This window comes from Oncorhynchus keta, chromosome 12 (assembly GCF_023373465.1).
Source record: "Oncorhynchus keta strain PuntledgeMale-10-30-2019 chromosome 12, Oket_V2, whole genome shotgun sequence".
NCBI classification, from domain to species: Eukaryota; Metazoa; Chordata; class Actinopteri; order Salmoniformes; family Salmonidae; genus Oncorhynchus; species Oncorhynchus keta.
The window spans coordinates 27,805,898-27,818,876 of NC_068432.1; the positions used below are offsets into that span (position 1 = coordinate 27,805,898).

Genomic DNA, 12,979 nt, shown 5'->3' on the forward strand with positions numbered 1-12,979 from the left:
AGCTATAGTCAATGAACAGCATTATTACATAGGTATTTCTCTTGTCCAGATGGGATTGGGCAGTGTGCAGTGCGATGGCGATTGCATCGTCTGTGGATCTAACAAAAGCTTAGGTAAAAACAATATCTAGACTTAAGCGTATATCATAAGATCCTTTGAGTAACTTTGGTTCAGGTCATGTTATGATATAAACAAAGGAATCTAGCCTGAGAGCATATTTCCCTTTGGAGTAGGACATGTAATGTCCATGGCATTTAATCTCAAAACCCGTCTGGGAGATGCTTTCACAACTCTGGGAGGAAGGACATCAACATTGCACAGCAGCTGAAACCTGGTTTCATCTGAGTGAAAGCTCCAGACAGTGAAAGCTGTAAAGGAGGAAAGCAGACAAAAATTGAAAATACATTAAAACCTTGTAATAACATTAATAACATACCAGTAATAACATTAAATGACCCCCAAGTCCAAGCAATAAGCTCAAAGTACACAGACAAAATACCTGAAGTGTTGCTTGTTCACCCTCAATCATCTCCTTGTACTGGCGGCGGAGAGCAGGTTTATGCTGAAAGAAAAATAGGTTTAAAACATGAATTCAATCATATCCTATAGCTTGTTATTCCCTGTTGACTGCTACAGCTGTACTAAAATGCCCTGAACTTAGTCCAACAACGACAATGCAGACGCACGATTACTAGCTAACATTTAACTTCATAATTATGAGCTGGTTAGCTAGCCAGCTGGTTGAACATGCAAAAAAATGACCTCAATCTATAATCCAATAACTAGCTAGCAACGTAACATGAGGTTTGATTAGCTTGCTAAATGATTAGCATCCGCACAACAGTAGCTATTTTCGGCAAACATAAAAAATATTATCATCATGTCATGCACATCAGCAATCAACATTTGGGCTCCCCAGTGGTGCAGTGGTCTAAGGCACTGCATCACAGTGCAAGAGGTGTCACAACAGTCCCTGGTTCAATTCCAGGCTGCATCACATCTGACCATGATTGGGAGTCCCATAGGGTGGTGCACAATTGGCCCGGGGTAGGCCGTCATTGTAAGTAAGAATTTGTGCTTAACTGACTTGCCTAGTTAAATAAATTAAATATTTGTGGTTTAAAAAAAATTAAAAGCAACTGGCAGCTCAGTTAGCTGTCTTAACGTTGCTTCATCCCGCAACGAGTCATCCGTAAACAATGGCTCATTGCAAAACGAAGCAAGTTATAACAGTATCTGTATGCAACTGTCTAGCTAGCTATATAGCTAGCAATGAAAATGAAAATGACTTTGTAGCTATCTTGGCATGTTATCTATAGATGCTTACTGGTGTATGAATCATGATGATTCACGGCAGACTGAAACACTTTAAAAAATAATCCTTCCCACTTTGCTTCAACCAGTCCAGACTGCTTTAGCCACAGAAGACAGAGCTGTGTTGATACCAGCAATTGTATACAGTACAACACTTTTATTGAAAGCTGTAGCTACACTTTGCATGTTGTCCATGATGAAAGTATTAGTGAATCCAATGGATCTGTCAAGTTTAAGTTTTACGGTTAGGAATTATGTTAAAGGGTTTAGCCAACATGCAAAGTAGCTAAAAAGCAGTTGAAGTGGCTAATTAGCTAAAATGCTAAAGTTGTTCATGATGAGATTTGAACTTGCGACCCCTAGGTTGCTAGACATTCGCATTATAAATCCACCCTGACCAAACACCTTCCTTTTGTTTTTGCCTGAAGTAATCATCTGTCTTATGTAACCATACCAAACGTAACATATCATACCAATTTGAGTGTTCCGGATTCATGTTTACTATGTTACGTCTAGTCTATGAGACTAGGCTTGGCCACCTGTGCTAATTAGCTTTCTAGCATTCTCCAAATACCTGTGTGTGATCTTAACTGGGGAGGAAGTGTAGTTTGTTAACTGGAGGCACCCACAGCTAGTGAATCTGTGTAAAAATGCTACAGTAACAATATTTTTTTATTTGAAATATTCTTTCTCTTTGATGTGAAAGATAAGGGGTATATCAGCATATGTTTCGAAAACCAGTGTGGAAGAGATTAATATTGACTTTCAAAATGTTAAAACACAGTGTCATAATTGTGGTTCACATGGACACAACAGTGGGTGAATTTATTGGCTTGCGTAAAACCCTACTTATAGAGAACGGTTTTCGAGAGTGTAGGGTTTTCGAGAGCAATGATTATGGTGGCCCAAAGGGCAATTGATTGTATGGTGTGCTGCCTGAGTAGATGCTTTTAGCAAAGCAAGTGTATTTAAATACACTAGTGTTGCTGTCAATTGTACTGGGTTGCACAGAAACAGTCCATGGGAAGCCAGAAGTTAAATACAATTCCATTTCAAACTACTGTGCCCGTGGGGCACGGAATCTGTCAAAAAAATAAAGAAATTCAGGCAGCTGGCAGTTGAAATTGTCTATTGGGTGTCAGTGTTGTTTCACAGTGCCCCTGTCAGTTTTCTTCAGTTATTACTCAGTTCTCTAGCTGTAATGCTATAAACACCCTCCTGAATAGGTCCCTGATGTAATTGTATTCAAGGCTTTGTGATTGGCATGTCCCCCTGTCTGTCTGTGTCCTCTGACAGGACCGTGATGATGCACCAGCTGCGAGTTGCAGTGGTGGGTGAGGGAGATGCAGTTCTGTGTGCCGCACGTCACATCCTGTCCCGCCCAGACACCTTTGCACCACCCGTCGCCTAGGAGCTCACGGAACATGTGGGTGGCACCTGGTTCTACAAGGAATGTACCGGTAGCTATGACAACAGGCTGCCCATTCACAGCAGCATGTGCAGAGAGACCTCAGGTACTGTAACACTCTAACCTCACCCTCTTTCTCTGTTTTTCTCTCTTTCTGACATGACCCAGGTCTTATTGTGTGTCTCGTGTTTTACTGTCCCTCCCTCTATGCAGGACCAACTTGCCAAAGGAGGTGATGATGTTCCCTGACTTCCTCTTTGACCCCCAGATTCCTCCTTCCAAGGACACCAGGAAGTGCAGAGATATCTGGAGAGATACTGCCAGAGCCACCGCATCACACCAAACATCAAGGTAGGTACCGTCCACTCACACACAATGCCTCATGGTCCTTTGTCAGGGGTAGAGAAGGAATGTCCACACTCATCGATTTCAGGTGAAAAAAGGAAAAAGTGTATTAGTTTTCATAGGACAAGACTCTAAAGCCTCTCAACCCATCTCTCCCCCACTATTTGTTAGTTCAGCACCGTGGTGGAGGAGGGGATCCCTGTCACCATGGCAACAGAGGAGAAGGGACAAATAACGACATGGGAGGTGACTTCACGTGACAAGTCGGGATCACGTAACACTGAAACGTTTGATTCTGTGTTAATCTGCAGCGGGTAAGAAATGTGGATGTGCTTTAGACATTCACTTGACAACAGACCCCTGTCGTTTACACCATAACCCTTGACCCCTTTCTCCCTTTCTCCCCGTAGGCACTACTCTGACCCCCACATCCCATCCATCCCTGGGCTTGAGAGATTTAAAGGTGCACACCAGCGTCACCATCTAGCCCTCTCTCTCTCTTCCTACACTATATATACAAAGGTGTGGCCACACCCCTTCAAATGAGTGGATTCGGCTATTTCAGCTACACCTGTTGCTGACAGGTGTATGAAATTAAGCACATAGCCATGCAATCTCCATAGACAAGCATTGACAGTAGAATAGACTTACTGAAGAGCTCAGTGACTTTCAACGTGGCACTATCATAGGATGCCACCTTTCCAACAAGACAGTTTGTAAAATTTCTGCCCTGCTAGAGCTGCCCCGGTCAACTGTAAGTGCTGTTATTGTGAAGTGGAAATGTCTAGGAGCAACAACGGCTCAGCGCAAAGTGGTAGGCCACACAAGCTTACAGAACGGGACCTCTGAAGCATGTAGAGCGTAAAAAGTGTCTGTCTTTGGTTGCAACAATCAATCAAATGTATTTGTAAATCCCTTTTTACATAAGCATGTCACAAAGTGCTATAAAGAAACTCACTACCACGTTCCAAACTGCCTTTGGAAGCAACATCAGGAGCTTCATGAAATGGGTTTTCATGGCCGAGCAGCCACACACAGCTTAAGATCACCAGGCGCAATGCCAAGCGTCGGCTGGAGTGGTGTAAAGCTTGTCGCCATTGGACTCTGGAGCACTGTTAACGTGTTTTCTGGAGTGATGAATCACGCACTTAACCATCTGGCAGTCCGATGGACAAATCTGGGTTTGGCGGATGCCAGGAGAAGGATACCTGCCTCAATGTATAGTGCCAACTGTAAAGATTGGTGAAGGAATAACGGTATGAGGCTTTTTGTCATGCTTCAGACTAGACCCCTTAGTTCCAGTGAAGGGAAAGGGTGTCCACATAGTTTTGCTAATGTAGTGTATATCTAATGCCTGGGTTTTCCTGACCATATGACCTGATCTGGAAAACGTCTGGGCCAGGTTAGGTGGTCTGGAAACACTCATGGCCTTTGCCTCATGCCATCTCTCTTTATATCCCTCTCTCTCATCCCCCTGTCTCTATATCTTGGCAAAGTGATCTACAGTCACTCATACCGCCACCCAGGGCCTATCTCAGGTCAGTCGGTGGTGGTGCTGGGTGCTGGCACCTCAGGACTGGACATCTCACTAGAACTGGGTTGATCTAATGCCCAGGTGACTCTGAGCCCCTGCCCTTCCCTCTGCCCTATTGGGTCTGCCAGGCTGTGGTGGAGGTCCAGGAGGGTGGGTCTCAGCAGTTCCAGGATGGGTCCATTATCCAGGCCCAGGTCCTGCTGCTCAGTACGGGCTACGACTTCAGCTACCCCTTCATGGAGCCAGGCCAGCTGGGCCTGGAGATCCAGGAGCACCTGATAACCCACTCTACAGGTTCCTGATGCCTCCAGCCTTCCCATCACTTTTCATCATAGGCATCTGCAAAATTATTTGCCCCTTCCCCCACTTTCACTGCCAGGTGAGGAAGGAGGCTTTAAGATGGTTGATGTTGTTGATAATCTTATTTTTTGTTGAACAAAATGTCTGGATATCCCACCTCTCCCTCACCATCTCTCATTCACTACCCCTCTCTCTCTTCAGTTTGCCCTTGCAGTGACGGAGGGCTCCATGACCCTGCGGTCACGGGCTGAGATGGAAGAGGAGGACCAGAGGGAGATGAAGAGGAAGGCGGAGAGGGGGATGCAGCTCAAACATATGCTGAAGATGGACAACGACCAATGCCCAGACCTTTGCTCAGACTGGGAGGTTTTCCCCTCTGCCCCCTGTCACGCAGAGCCCGTATGAGGAGGTATGGAGGCAGAGACATGTTCACCGACAGAACTACAGGCGCTAAACTATCGACCCAGTGGGAGCAACAGGAACTGCAGGCTGGTGAATGAGGAGGAGAGGCAGCCTGGTCTCATAGACTAGATGCAACATAGTAAATGGGTAAATTCAGAACAGTGACACTAGTATGATATGTAATGTTTGGTATGGTTACGTAAGACAGATGGTTACTTAAGACAAAAACAAAACTCAAATGGGTGGGCGTATAACGCAAATGTCTAGCAACCCAAAGGTTGCGAGTTCAAATCTCATCACAGACAATTTTAGCTAATTAGCAACTTTTCAACTACACTGAACAAAGTTATAAACCCAACATGCAACAATTTCAAAGATTTTATTGACTTACATTTTATGTAAGAAAATCAGTCAATTTAAATCATTATCATTAGGCCCTAATCTATGGAGGTCACATGACTGGGAATACAGATATGCATCTGTTGGTCACAGAAGCCTTAAAAAATGGTAGGGGCGTGGATTAGAAAACCAGTCAGTATCTGGTGTGACCACCATATGACATCAGCAAACTGCTCGCCCACACGATGGACGCCATACATGCTATCTGGCCTGTACAGTTGAAACCGGGATTCATCCGTGACGAGTACACCTCTCCAGCGTGCCAGTGGCCATCGAAGATGAGCATTTGCCCACTGAAGTTGGTTACCATGCCGAACTGCAGTCAGGTCAAGACTCTGGTGAGGACGACGAACACACAGATGAGCTTCCCTGAGACGGTTCGTGACAGTTTGTGCAGAAATTATTTGGTTGTGCAAACCCACAGTTTCATCAGCTGTCCAGGTGGCTGGTCTCAGATGATCATGCAGGTGAAGAAGCTGAAATGTGGAGGTCCTGAGCTGGTGTAGTAACGTGATCTGCGGTTGTGAGGCTGATTGGACATACTGCCAAACTCTCTAAAATGGCCTTGTGTAACAACTTTAGACATCTGTGACATTGTGTTGTGTAACAACAAAACTGCAGCTCTTAGAGTGGCCTTTTATTGTCCCCGACACAAGGTCCACATGTGTAATGATCATGCTCTCTGCTTCATATGCCACACCTGCCAGGTGAATGGAATATCTTGGCAAATGAGAAATGTCACCCATTGAGCATATTTGGAATGCGCGGGATCGACATGTACGACAGTATGAACCAGCCAGATACTGACTGGTTTTCTGATCCACAGCCCTACCTTTTTTTATAAATTATCTATCGGATACCAACAGATGCATATCTGTATTCCCAGTAACGTGAAATCCATACACATAGATTAGGGCCTAAGGAATTTATTTAAAATGACTGATTCCCTTCCCTTATGAAGTGTAAACTAATTTGTTCACAAAATTTGAGAGAAATACGCTTTTTGTGCATATGGAAAATTGATGGGATATTTTATTCAGCTCATGAAACATGGACCAACAATTTACATGTTGTGGTTATATTTTTGTACAGTATACGTACTACTTTTTAACTACTTTACAACTACTTAGCATGTTAGCTAACCATAACCTTAACCCTTTTAGCTAAGCCTTCCCCTAACCCTTTAAACTAACTCCTAAACTTAACCCCTAACGCCTAGCTAATATTCGCCAGCTAGCTAACGTTAGCCACCTAGCTAGAATTTATAAAATATTGTTCAGTTTGCAAATTCTTAATATATTTATAGTTTAGCAAATTCGTAACATTGTACGTTTTGCAAATCTGTAATATATTGTACTTTTCGCAAATTCGTAATATATAATACAAATTGTAATTTGTAACATAAAATACGAAATGGGTGATGGACATTCACAAATTAATACATACTGTAGCGACCCGCACAGACAGCTGTGTGTTATGTGTTAGGCTAGGAGGTGGTTGTGTTGTACTGACCAGTACCCGGTGTTCGCGGGGTCCGACATGTCAATCAACCTGCTATCTGCCAATCACGGGAATACCTGGAATGTTCTGATGCCGGGCATCCTGGTGGTTGGCGGAGTGGCGTGGAGGGGGGTTGGGCAGGGGGGTGGAGCATTGGAAGTTAAGACCAGGTTCAGCCTTTGTTCTCTCTCTCTTACGTCTGGGCTTCACAAGAGAAGGTCACGATTGGCTTGTGGGTTATCTGTCATCTATTTGGCGTGTGCTACGGCCCAAACAGTAGCCTGTGTAAAGTTGGTTTAATAAACCGTCAATTCGCAAACTCAAGCCTCTGTCTGGACAATTGTTCATTTATGATCTAGTCAGGTCATTACATTGGTGTCAGAAGTAAAAACGTTGATACAAGTTAGCCAGCTAGCTAGCTGACTTATGTGGCTAGCTACCGTAGGTGAGAACGGGTATTGAAAATGCTTCGAGGAATCCGAAAGTGAAGGTGGAGGTAGGGGACGATTATGGCCAAGGAGGTGCGTGTGAATGGACGTCGGGGGTTCTGTCTGAGGAGATCGCCAGGGCGTCGGAGCGCAGAGGCCGCTTGAGGGAGGACGTTAGAGCGATGGCGGCTGAAGCGGGCATGAGTGCTTCGTCGACGGTATTTCGCGCGGATTCTGGTGGGCGGACCGAAGTGGTGACGTCGACGCGGCGTGACGAGGAATCTGGGGCTCAGGATGTAAACAAACATGGCGGCGCCCAGTTCCCGGCTGCGTCCGTATCTGTTAAGACCCCGAAGTATTCCGGTAAGGCGGATTGGGAAGCTTTTCATGCTCAGTTTGAACTGTTAGCTCATTTTAGGGGGTGGTCGGATGAAGAAAGGGCACTGCAGTTGGCTTTATGCCTCACGGATGAAGCTCTGGCCTGTTTGATATTGATTAGCCCCGAGGACAGGCATGATTATGGTGCTTTAGTGGGAGCACTGAGGAGGCGCTATGGACAGTGTGTACAGCCCGGGCTACTGCGCTCCGAACTGAGTAATAGACGCAGGCAGCCTGGAGAGCCTCTACGGGTGCTAGCTAATGACATTGAGAGCCTCTCTCGGCGGGCATATGCTCACATGCCCCCCTCCGTGCAGAGCGAGCTAGCACGGGACCAGTTCATACAGGCGCTCTCTCCTACGGAGCTGCGCATACAGACCCAGCTGGCTCATCCTGAGTCATTGCAGACAGCCTTGGAGATGGCTTTGGAGAGGGAGCTGGTGTGGGCTGGGGCTTCAGCTGGGGCTTTGGTGGGGGTGCAGGGAGACACACCCTCTGTGCGAGCTGGGGGGCAGAGCAGCCCGGAGCCGGAAAAGCCTGCTTGGGTGGCCGAAATGACAAAACTAATTTGTGTTGTGTCGCTACAGGCGGAACGAAACACACGCCCTGGTCCCAGGGTCTGCTGGGGTTGTGGCCAGCCAGGCCATCTGCGCCGAGATTGCCCCATGTCCCCCAGAGCTCAGGGAAACGGCTCGGGGTCCGCATAGACCGGGTAGTGCGGACCCCTGGCTTTCTATCCCAACCACCATCATCTTCAGGAGGAGCCCACCGGCACAGACGGGGAAGCAAGGCTCCACTTCCCCCAGAAGCAGACGAGGGCAAGCGGATGGAGCCTGTTGTTGTGGTGGGCCGGACCTGTGTTGGGGACTTTTGTCATGTCCCTGTCACTGTGGAGGGGGTGCCCTGCTCCGCCCTGGTGGACACTGGGTCCACAGTAACCCTGGTGAGGCCAGATATTGTGCCAGGTTGGACTCAGTGTGAGCCTACAACTGTGCAGCTCCGCACAGTCACAGGTGAGCTGGCACCCATGAAAGGGAAGGGAATAATGACTCTGACAGTAGGGGGCAGGACTGTGCGTCATCCTGTGTGGGTGGCGGCTGTGCAGGACCCTTGTATCCTGAGGTTGGACTTTCTTAGGAGCACAGGCTGCCAGTTAGACCTAAATAGGGGCACACTGAGCTTCCAGGGAGGGACGGAAGTCACCATGGCCCCCCCTAATGTCACATTCACTCAACCCAACAAACCCTTTACTCCAACAGTTAAAGCAGCAGAGACTCATGGCTGCGCCCTCTCCCCCACAGCTGTGTGTGACTTTTCCCCAGTCCCCCTGTCACCTACGGCAGTGTGTTACATTCCCCCAGCTACCTCCATGACACAGCCCTCTGTGAGCCCGGGCCGCACCCCCCCAGCCCAGCTACCCCAGATGGGAGAGGAGAGGACACTGTCTGCAGTGAGGGAGATATGGGGGAGGAACTGTGTTGGTCTTGACCCCGAGCAGCAGGAAAGGTTGTGGCAGTTGCTGTTTGAATTCAGAGACAGCTTTGCGTTGAGTGAGGAAGAGGTGAGTCAGACTCATCTGGTGCAGCATGAGATCGACACAGGTGATGCTCGACCCATCAAGATGCGTCCCCGCCGTATCCCCCTGGCACGCCAGGAGGCGGCAGACAAGGCTGTGTTGGAGATGCAGCGGGCAGACTTCATTGAGCCCTCAGACAGCCCCTGGGCGGCGCCAGTCATCATGGTTCCGAAGGGGGGCAAGCTGAGGTTCTGTGCGGACTACAGGCGGCTGAATGAGGTAACCAGGAAGGACTCATACCCCATACCACGTATCGATGAGTCGCTGGACCTGGTTAGGGGGTCCTCCTGGTTCTCCTCACTAGACCTCCGCAGTGGCTACTGGCAGGTGCACCTCTCCCCAGAGGCCAGAGCCAAAACTGCGTTCTCCACTAACAGAGGACACTGGCAGTTCAAGGTCCTGTGCTTTGGCCTGTGCAACGCTCCAGCTACTTTTGAGCGTTTGATGGACAGGGTGCTGGATGGCATCCCCCGACAGCAGTGTCTGGTATACCTCGATGACATCCTGGCCCATGGCAGCTCCTTCCAGTCAGCCCTGGGGGCGCTAAGGCGTGTGCTGGAGAGGGTGGCTGCCGCAGGTCTGCAGCTCCACCCCGAGAAGTGCCACTTCATGAGGAGAGAGGTGTCCTTCTTGGGCCACCGAGTGGGGAAGGAGGGGATCAGCACCATGGAGGACAAGGTAGGGGCTGTCAGAGACTGGCCCACCCCCACCGACCAGCGTCAGCTGAAGAGCTTCCTGGGCCTGGCCTCGTACTACACGAGGTTTGTACGGGGCTTCTCAAGCGTTGCTGCTCCACTGAACCGCCTGCTGCCAAAGGACAAGGCTTTCACTTGGACAGTGGAGTGTGAGGAGGCGTTCAACACTCTCAAACGTGCACTGATCGAGGCCCGCGTGCTCGCCCCCCCTGACCTCACCTTGCCCTTTATCCTGGACACAGACGCGAGCAATGTGGGCATGGGTGGGATGCTGGCCCAGGTGGGGCCAGAGGGGGAGAGAGTGGTGGCGTACTTCAGCAAAACATTTGACAATCATGAGCGCCGCTACTGTGTCACCCGGCGGGAGCTCTTGGCTGTTGTGGCTTCCGTCAAACACTTCAAGTACTACCTGGGTGGTCTGCCCTTTACTGTAAGGACTGACCACTCTGCTCTCCAGTGGCTCATGTCTTTCAGAGAGCCAGAGGGGCAGGTGGCACGCTGGTTGGAGGAGCTTCAGCCGTATGACTTCACGGTGGTGCACAGGGCAGGGGCACGCCACTCCAACGCCGACGCCATGTCCCGTCGGCCCTGTACTGCAGACGGCTGCCGCCACTGTGAACGGAGAGAGGGACGGGAGAGAGAGCTGCGGGCAGAGGAGGGTGTCTGTGCCACAGTGTGTCGGGCGAGCGGGCCTGTCTGCTGTGAGCTGCAGACTGTCGACGTGGCTGAATGGCGGCAGCAGCAGGGACGGGACACAGACCTACAGCCAGTGCTACAGTGGGTAGAGGCGCAGGTGAGGCCACTATGGGAAGAGGTGACAGCGCTCTCACTCGCGACCAAAGGGTTGTGGTCGAAGTTTGAGAGATTGCGGCTGGCTGATGGCGTGCTACAGCGGGCATGGAAGGAGTCAGCTACGGGAGAGGAGAGGTGGCAGGTGGTGGTCCCAAAAGCATTGCGGGAGGCTGTGCTCCAGAGTACTCATGGGGGGGTGGGGACTGGACACTTTGGGGTCACAAAAACACTGCGCCGTCTCCGTCAGGGCTTCTACTGGGGGCAGCACAAGAGGAATGTGGAGGACTTTTGTCGCCGCTGTGACAACTGCACAGCGAGAAAGGGCCCCCCAGGCCGCTCTCATGCTCAGCTCCAACAGTTCCCAGTGGGGGCTCCCATGGAGAGGTTGGGAGTGGATGTAGTTGGGCCGTTCCCCACCACAGACAGTGGAAACCGCTGGGTGCTCACGGCCATGGACTATTTCACAAAATGGCCCGAGGCCTATGCTCTGCCTGACCAGGAGGCAGAGACCATCGTCGGCAGCCCTGACAGCGGGGATGTTCAGCAGGTTTGGAGCTGCAGAGTCCATCCACAGCGACCAAGGCAGAAACTTTGAGTCCCGTGTGTTCGCCACCATGTGTGAGAGGCTGGGTATGCACAAGACCCGCACTACTCCTCTCCATCCTCAAAGTGATGGCCTTGTGGAGCGCTTCAACAAAACGCTTGGACAGCAGCTGGCCATCGTCTCTTCCAAACACCAGCGTGACTGGGACAAGCACCTGCCTATGGTCCTCATGGCATGCCGCTCCGCTGTCCAAGACTCCACTTCCTGCACGCCTGCCCTCCTCATGCTGGGGAGAGAGATCCGCACCCCTGCGGAGATGGCGTTGGTCGGCCCCTGGATAGCCCTCATGTTCCTCCGGGGCCGGAGTATGCCCGGAGACTCCAGGACCGCCTGGAGACAGCCCACACCTTCGCCAGAGAGCAGCTGGTGAATGCAGGTGTGAGGCAGAAAAGGAACTATGACGTGCACACCCGGGAAGGCACTTTGTGGCTGGGGAGCTGGTCTGGGTCTACAGCCCCCTAAGGAAAAAAGGCAGATGTCCCAAGTTGGACAGTCACTGGGTGGGACCCTGCAGTGTCCTGGAGAGGGTAGGGGAGGTTGTGTACCGGGTGCAGCTTCCTCCCAGGGGAGAAAGGTGGCACTGCACCGGGACAGGTTAGCCCCATACAGAGGGGCCTCTTCTCCCCAAACCCCAGGAACCCCCACAATTCCCCTCTCTGGCAATGACATTCTCCAGGCACCCACCCTCAGGTGCCGCAGACAAGGCTCCAGACAGTCCACTCCCCTGTCTCCCCCGTGTCACCGCGTGGTTCCCCAGAGCCACGGACTGTATTACCCGTTCCCGCTTCCTTGTCCCCCATATCCCTGCCTTCATCCCCTGGTTCCCAGAGGGGCACTCTGCGACCATCACGGCCACGCAGGCAAAGGAGACCTCCGGGTCGCTTCAGAGACTTTGTTTGTTCCCTCGGGGACGAGGGACTTTGTGGTGGGGGGGCTGTGTAGCGACCCGCACAGACAGCTGTGTGTTATGTGTTAGGCTAGGAGGTGGTTGTGTTGTACTGACCAGTACCCGGTGTTCGCGGGGTCTGACATGTCAATCAACCTGCTATCTGCCAATCACGGGAATGCCTGGAATGTTCTGATGCCAGGCATCCTGGTGGTTGGCGGAGTGGCGTGGAGGGGGGTTGGGCAGGGGGGTAGCGCATTGGAAGTTAAGACCAGGTTCAGCCTTTGTTCTCTCTCTCTTACGTCTGGGCTTCACAAGAGAAGGTCACGATTGGCTTGTGGGTTATCTGTCATCTATTTGGCGTGTGCTACGGCCCAAACAGTAGCCTGTGTAAAGTTGGTTTAATAAACCGTCAATT

The 12,979-nt window shown here is 50.4% G+C and overlaps 1 protein-coding gene and 1 pseudogene across 1 annotated transcript in view; both read left to right on the top strand.

The window, feature by feature from the left end:
• Positions 1–2,665: 2,665 nt before the first annotated feature.
• Positions 2,666–5,309, top strand: LOC118391686 (uncharacterized; annotated as a pseudogene).
• Positions 5,310–5,317: 8 nt separating this feature from the next.
• LOC118391209 (schwannomin-interacting protein 1-like) overlaps positions 5,318–12,979 on the top strand; it is a 15,653-nt gene continuing 7,991 nt past the window's right edge. The window contains exon 1 of the mRNA XM_052457932.1: positions 5,318–5,450. The gene's annotated coding sequence lies outside the window, so the exon portion shown is untranslated. The remainder of the gene's footprint in view (positions 5,451–12,979) is intronic.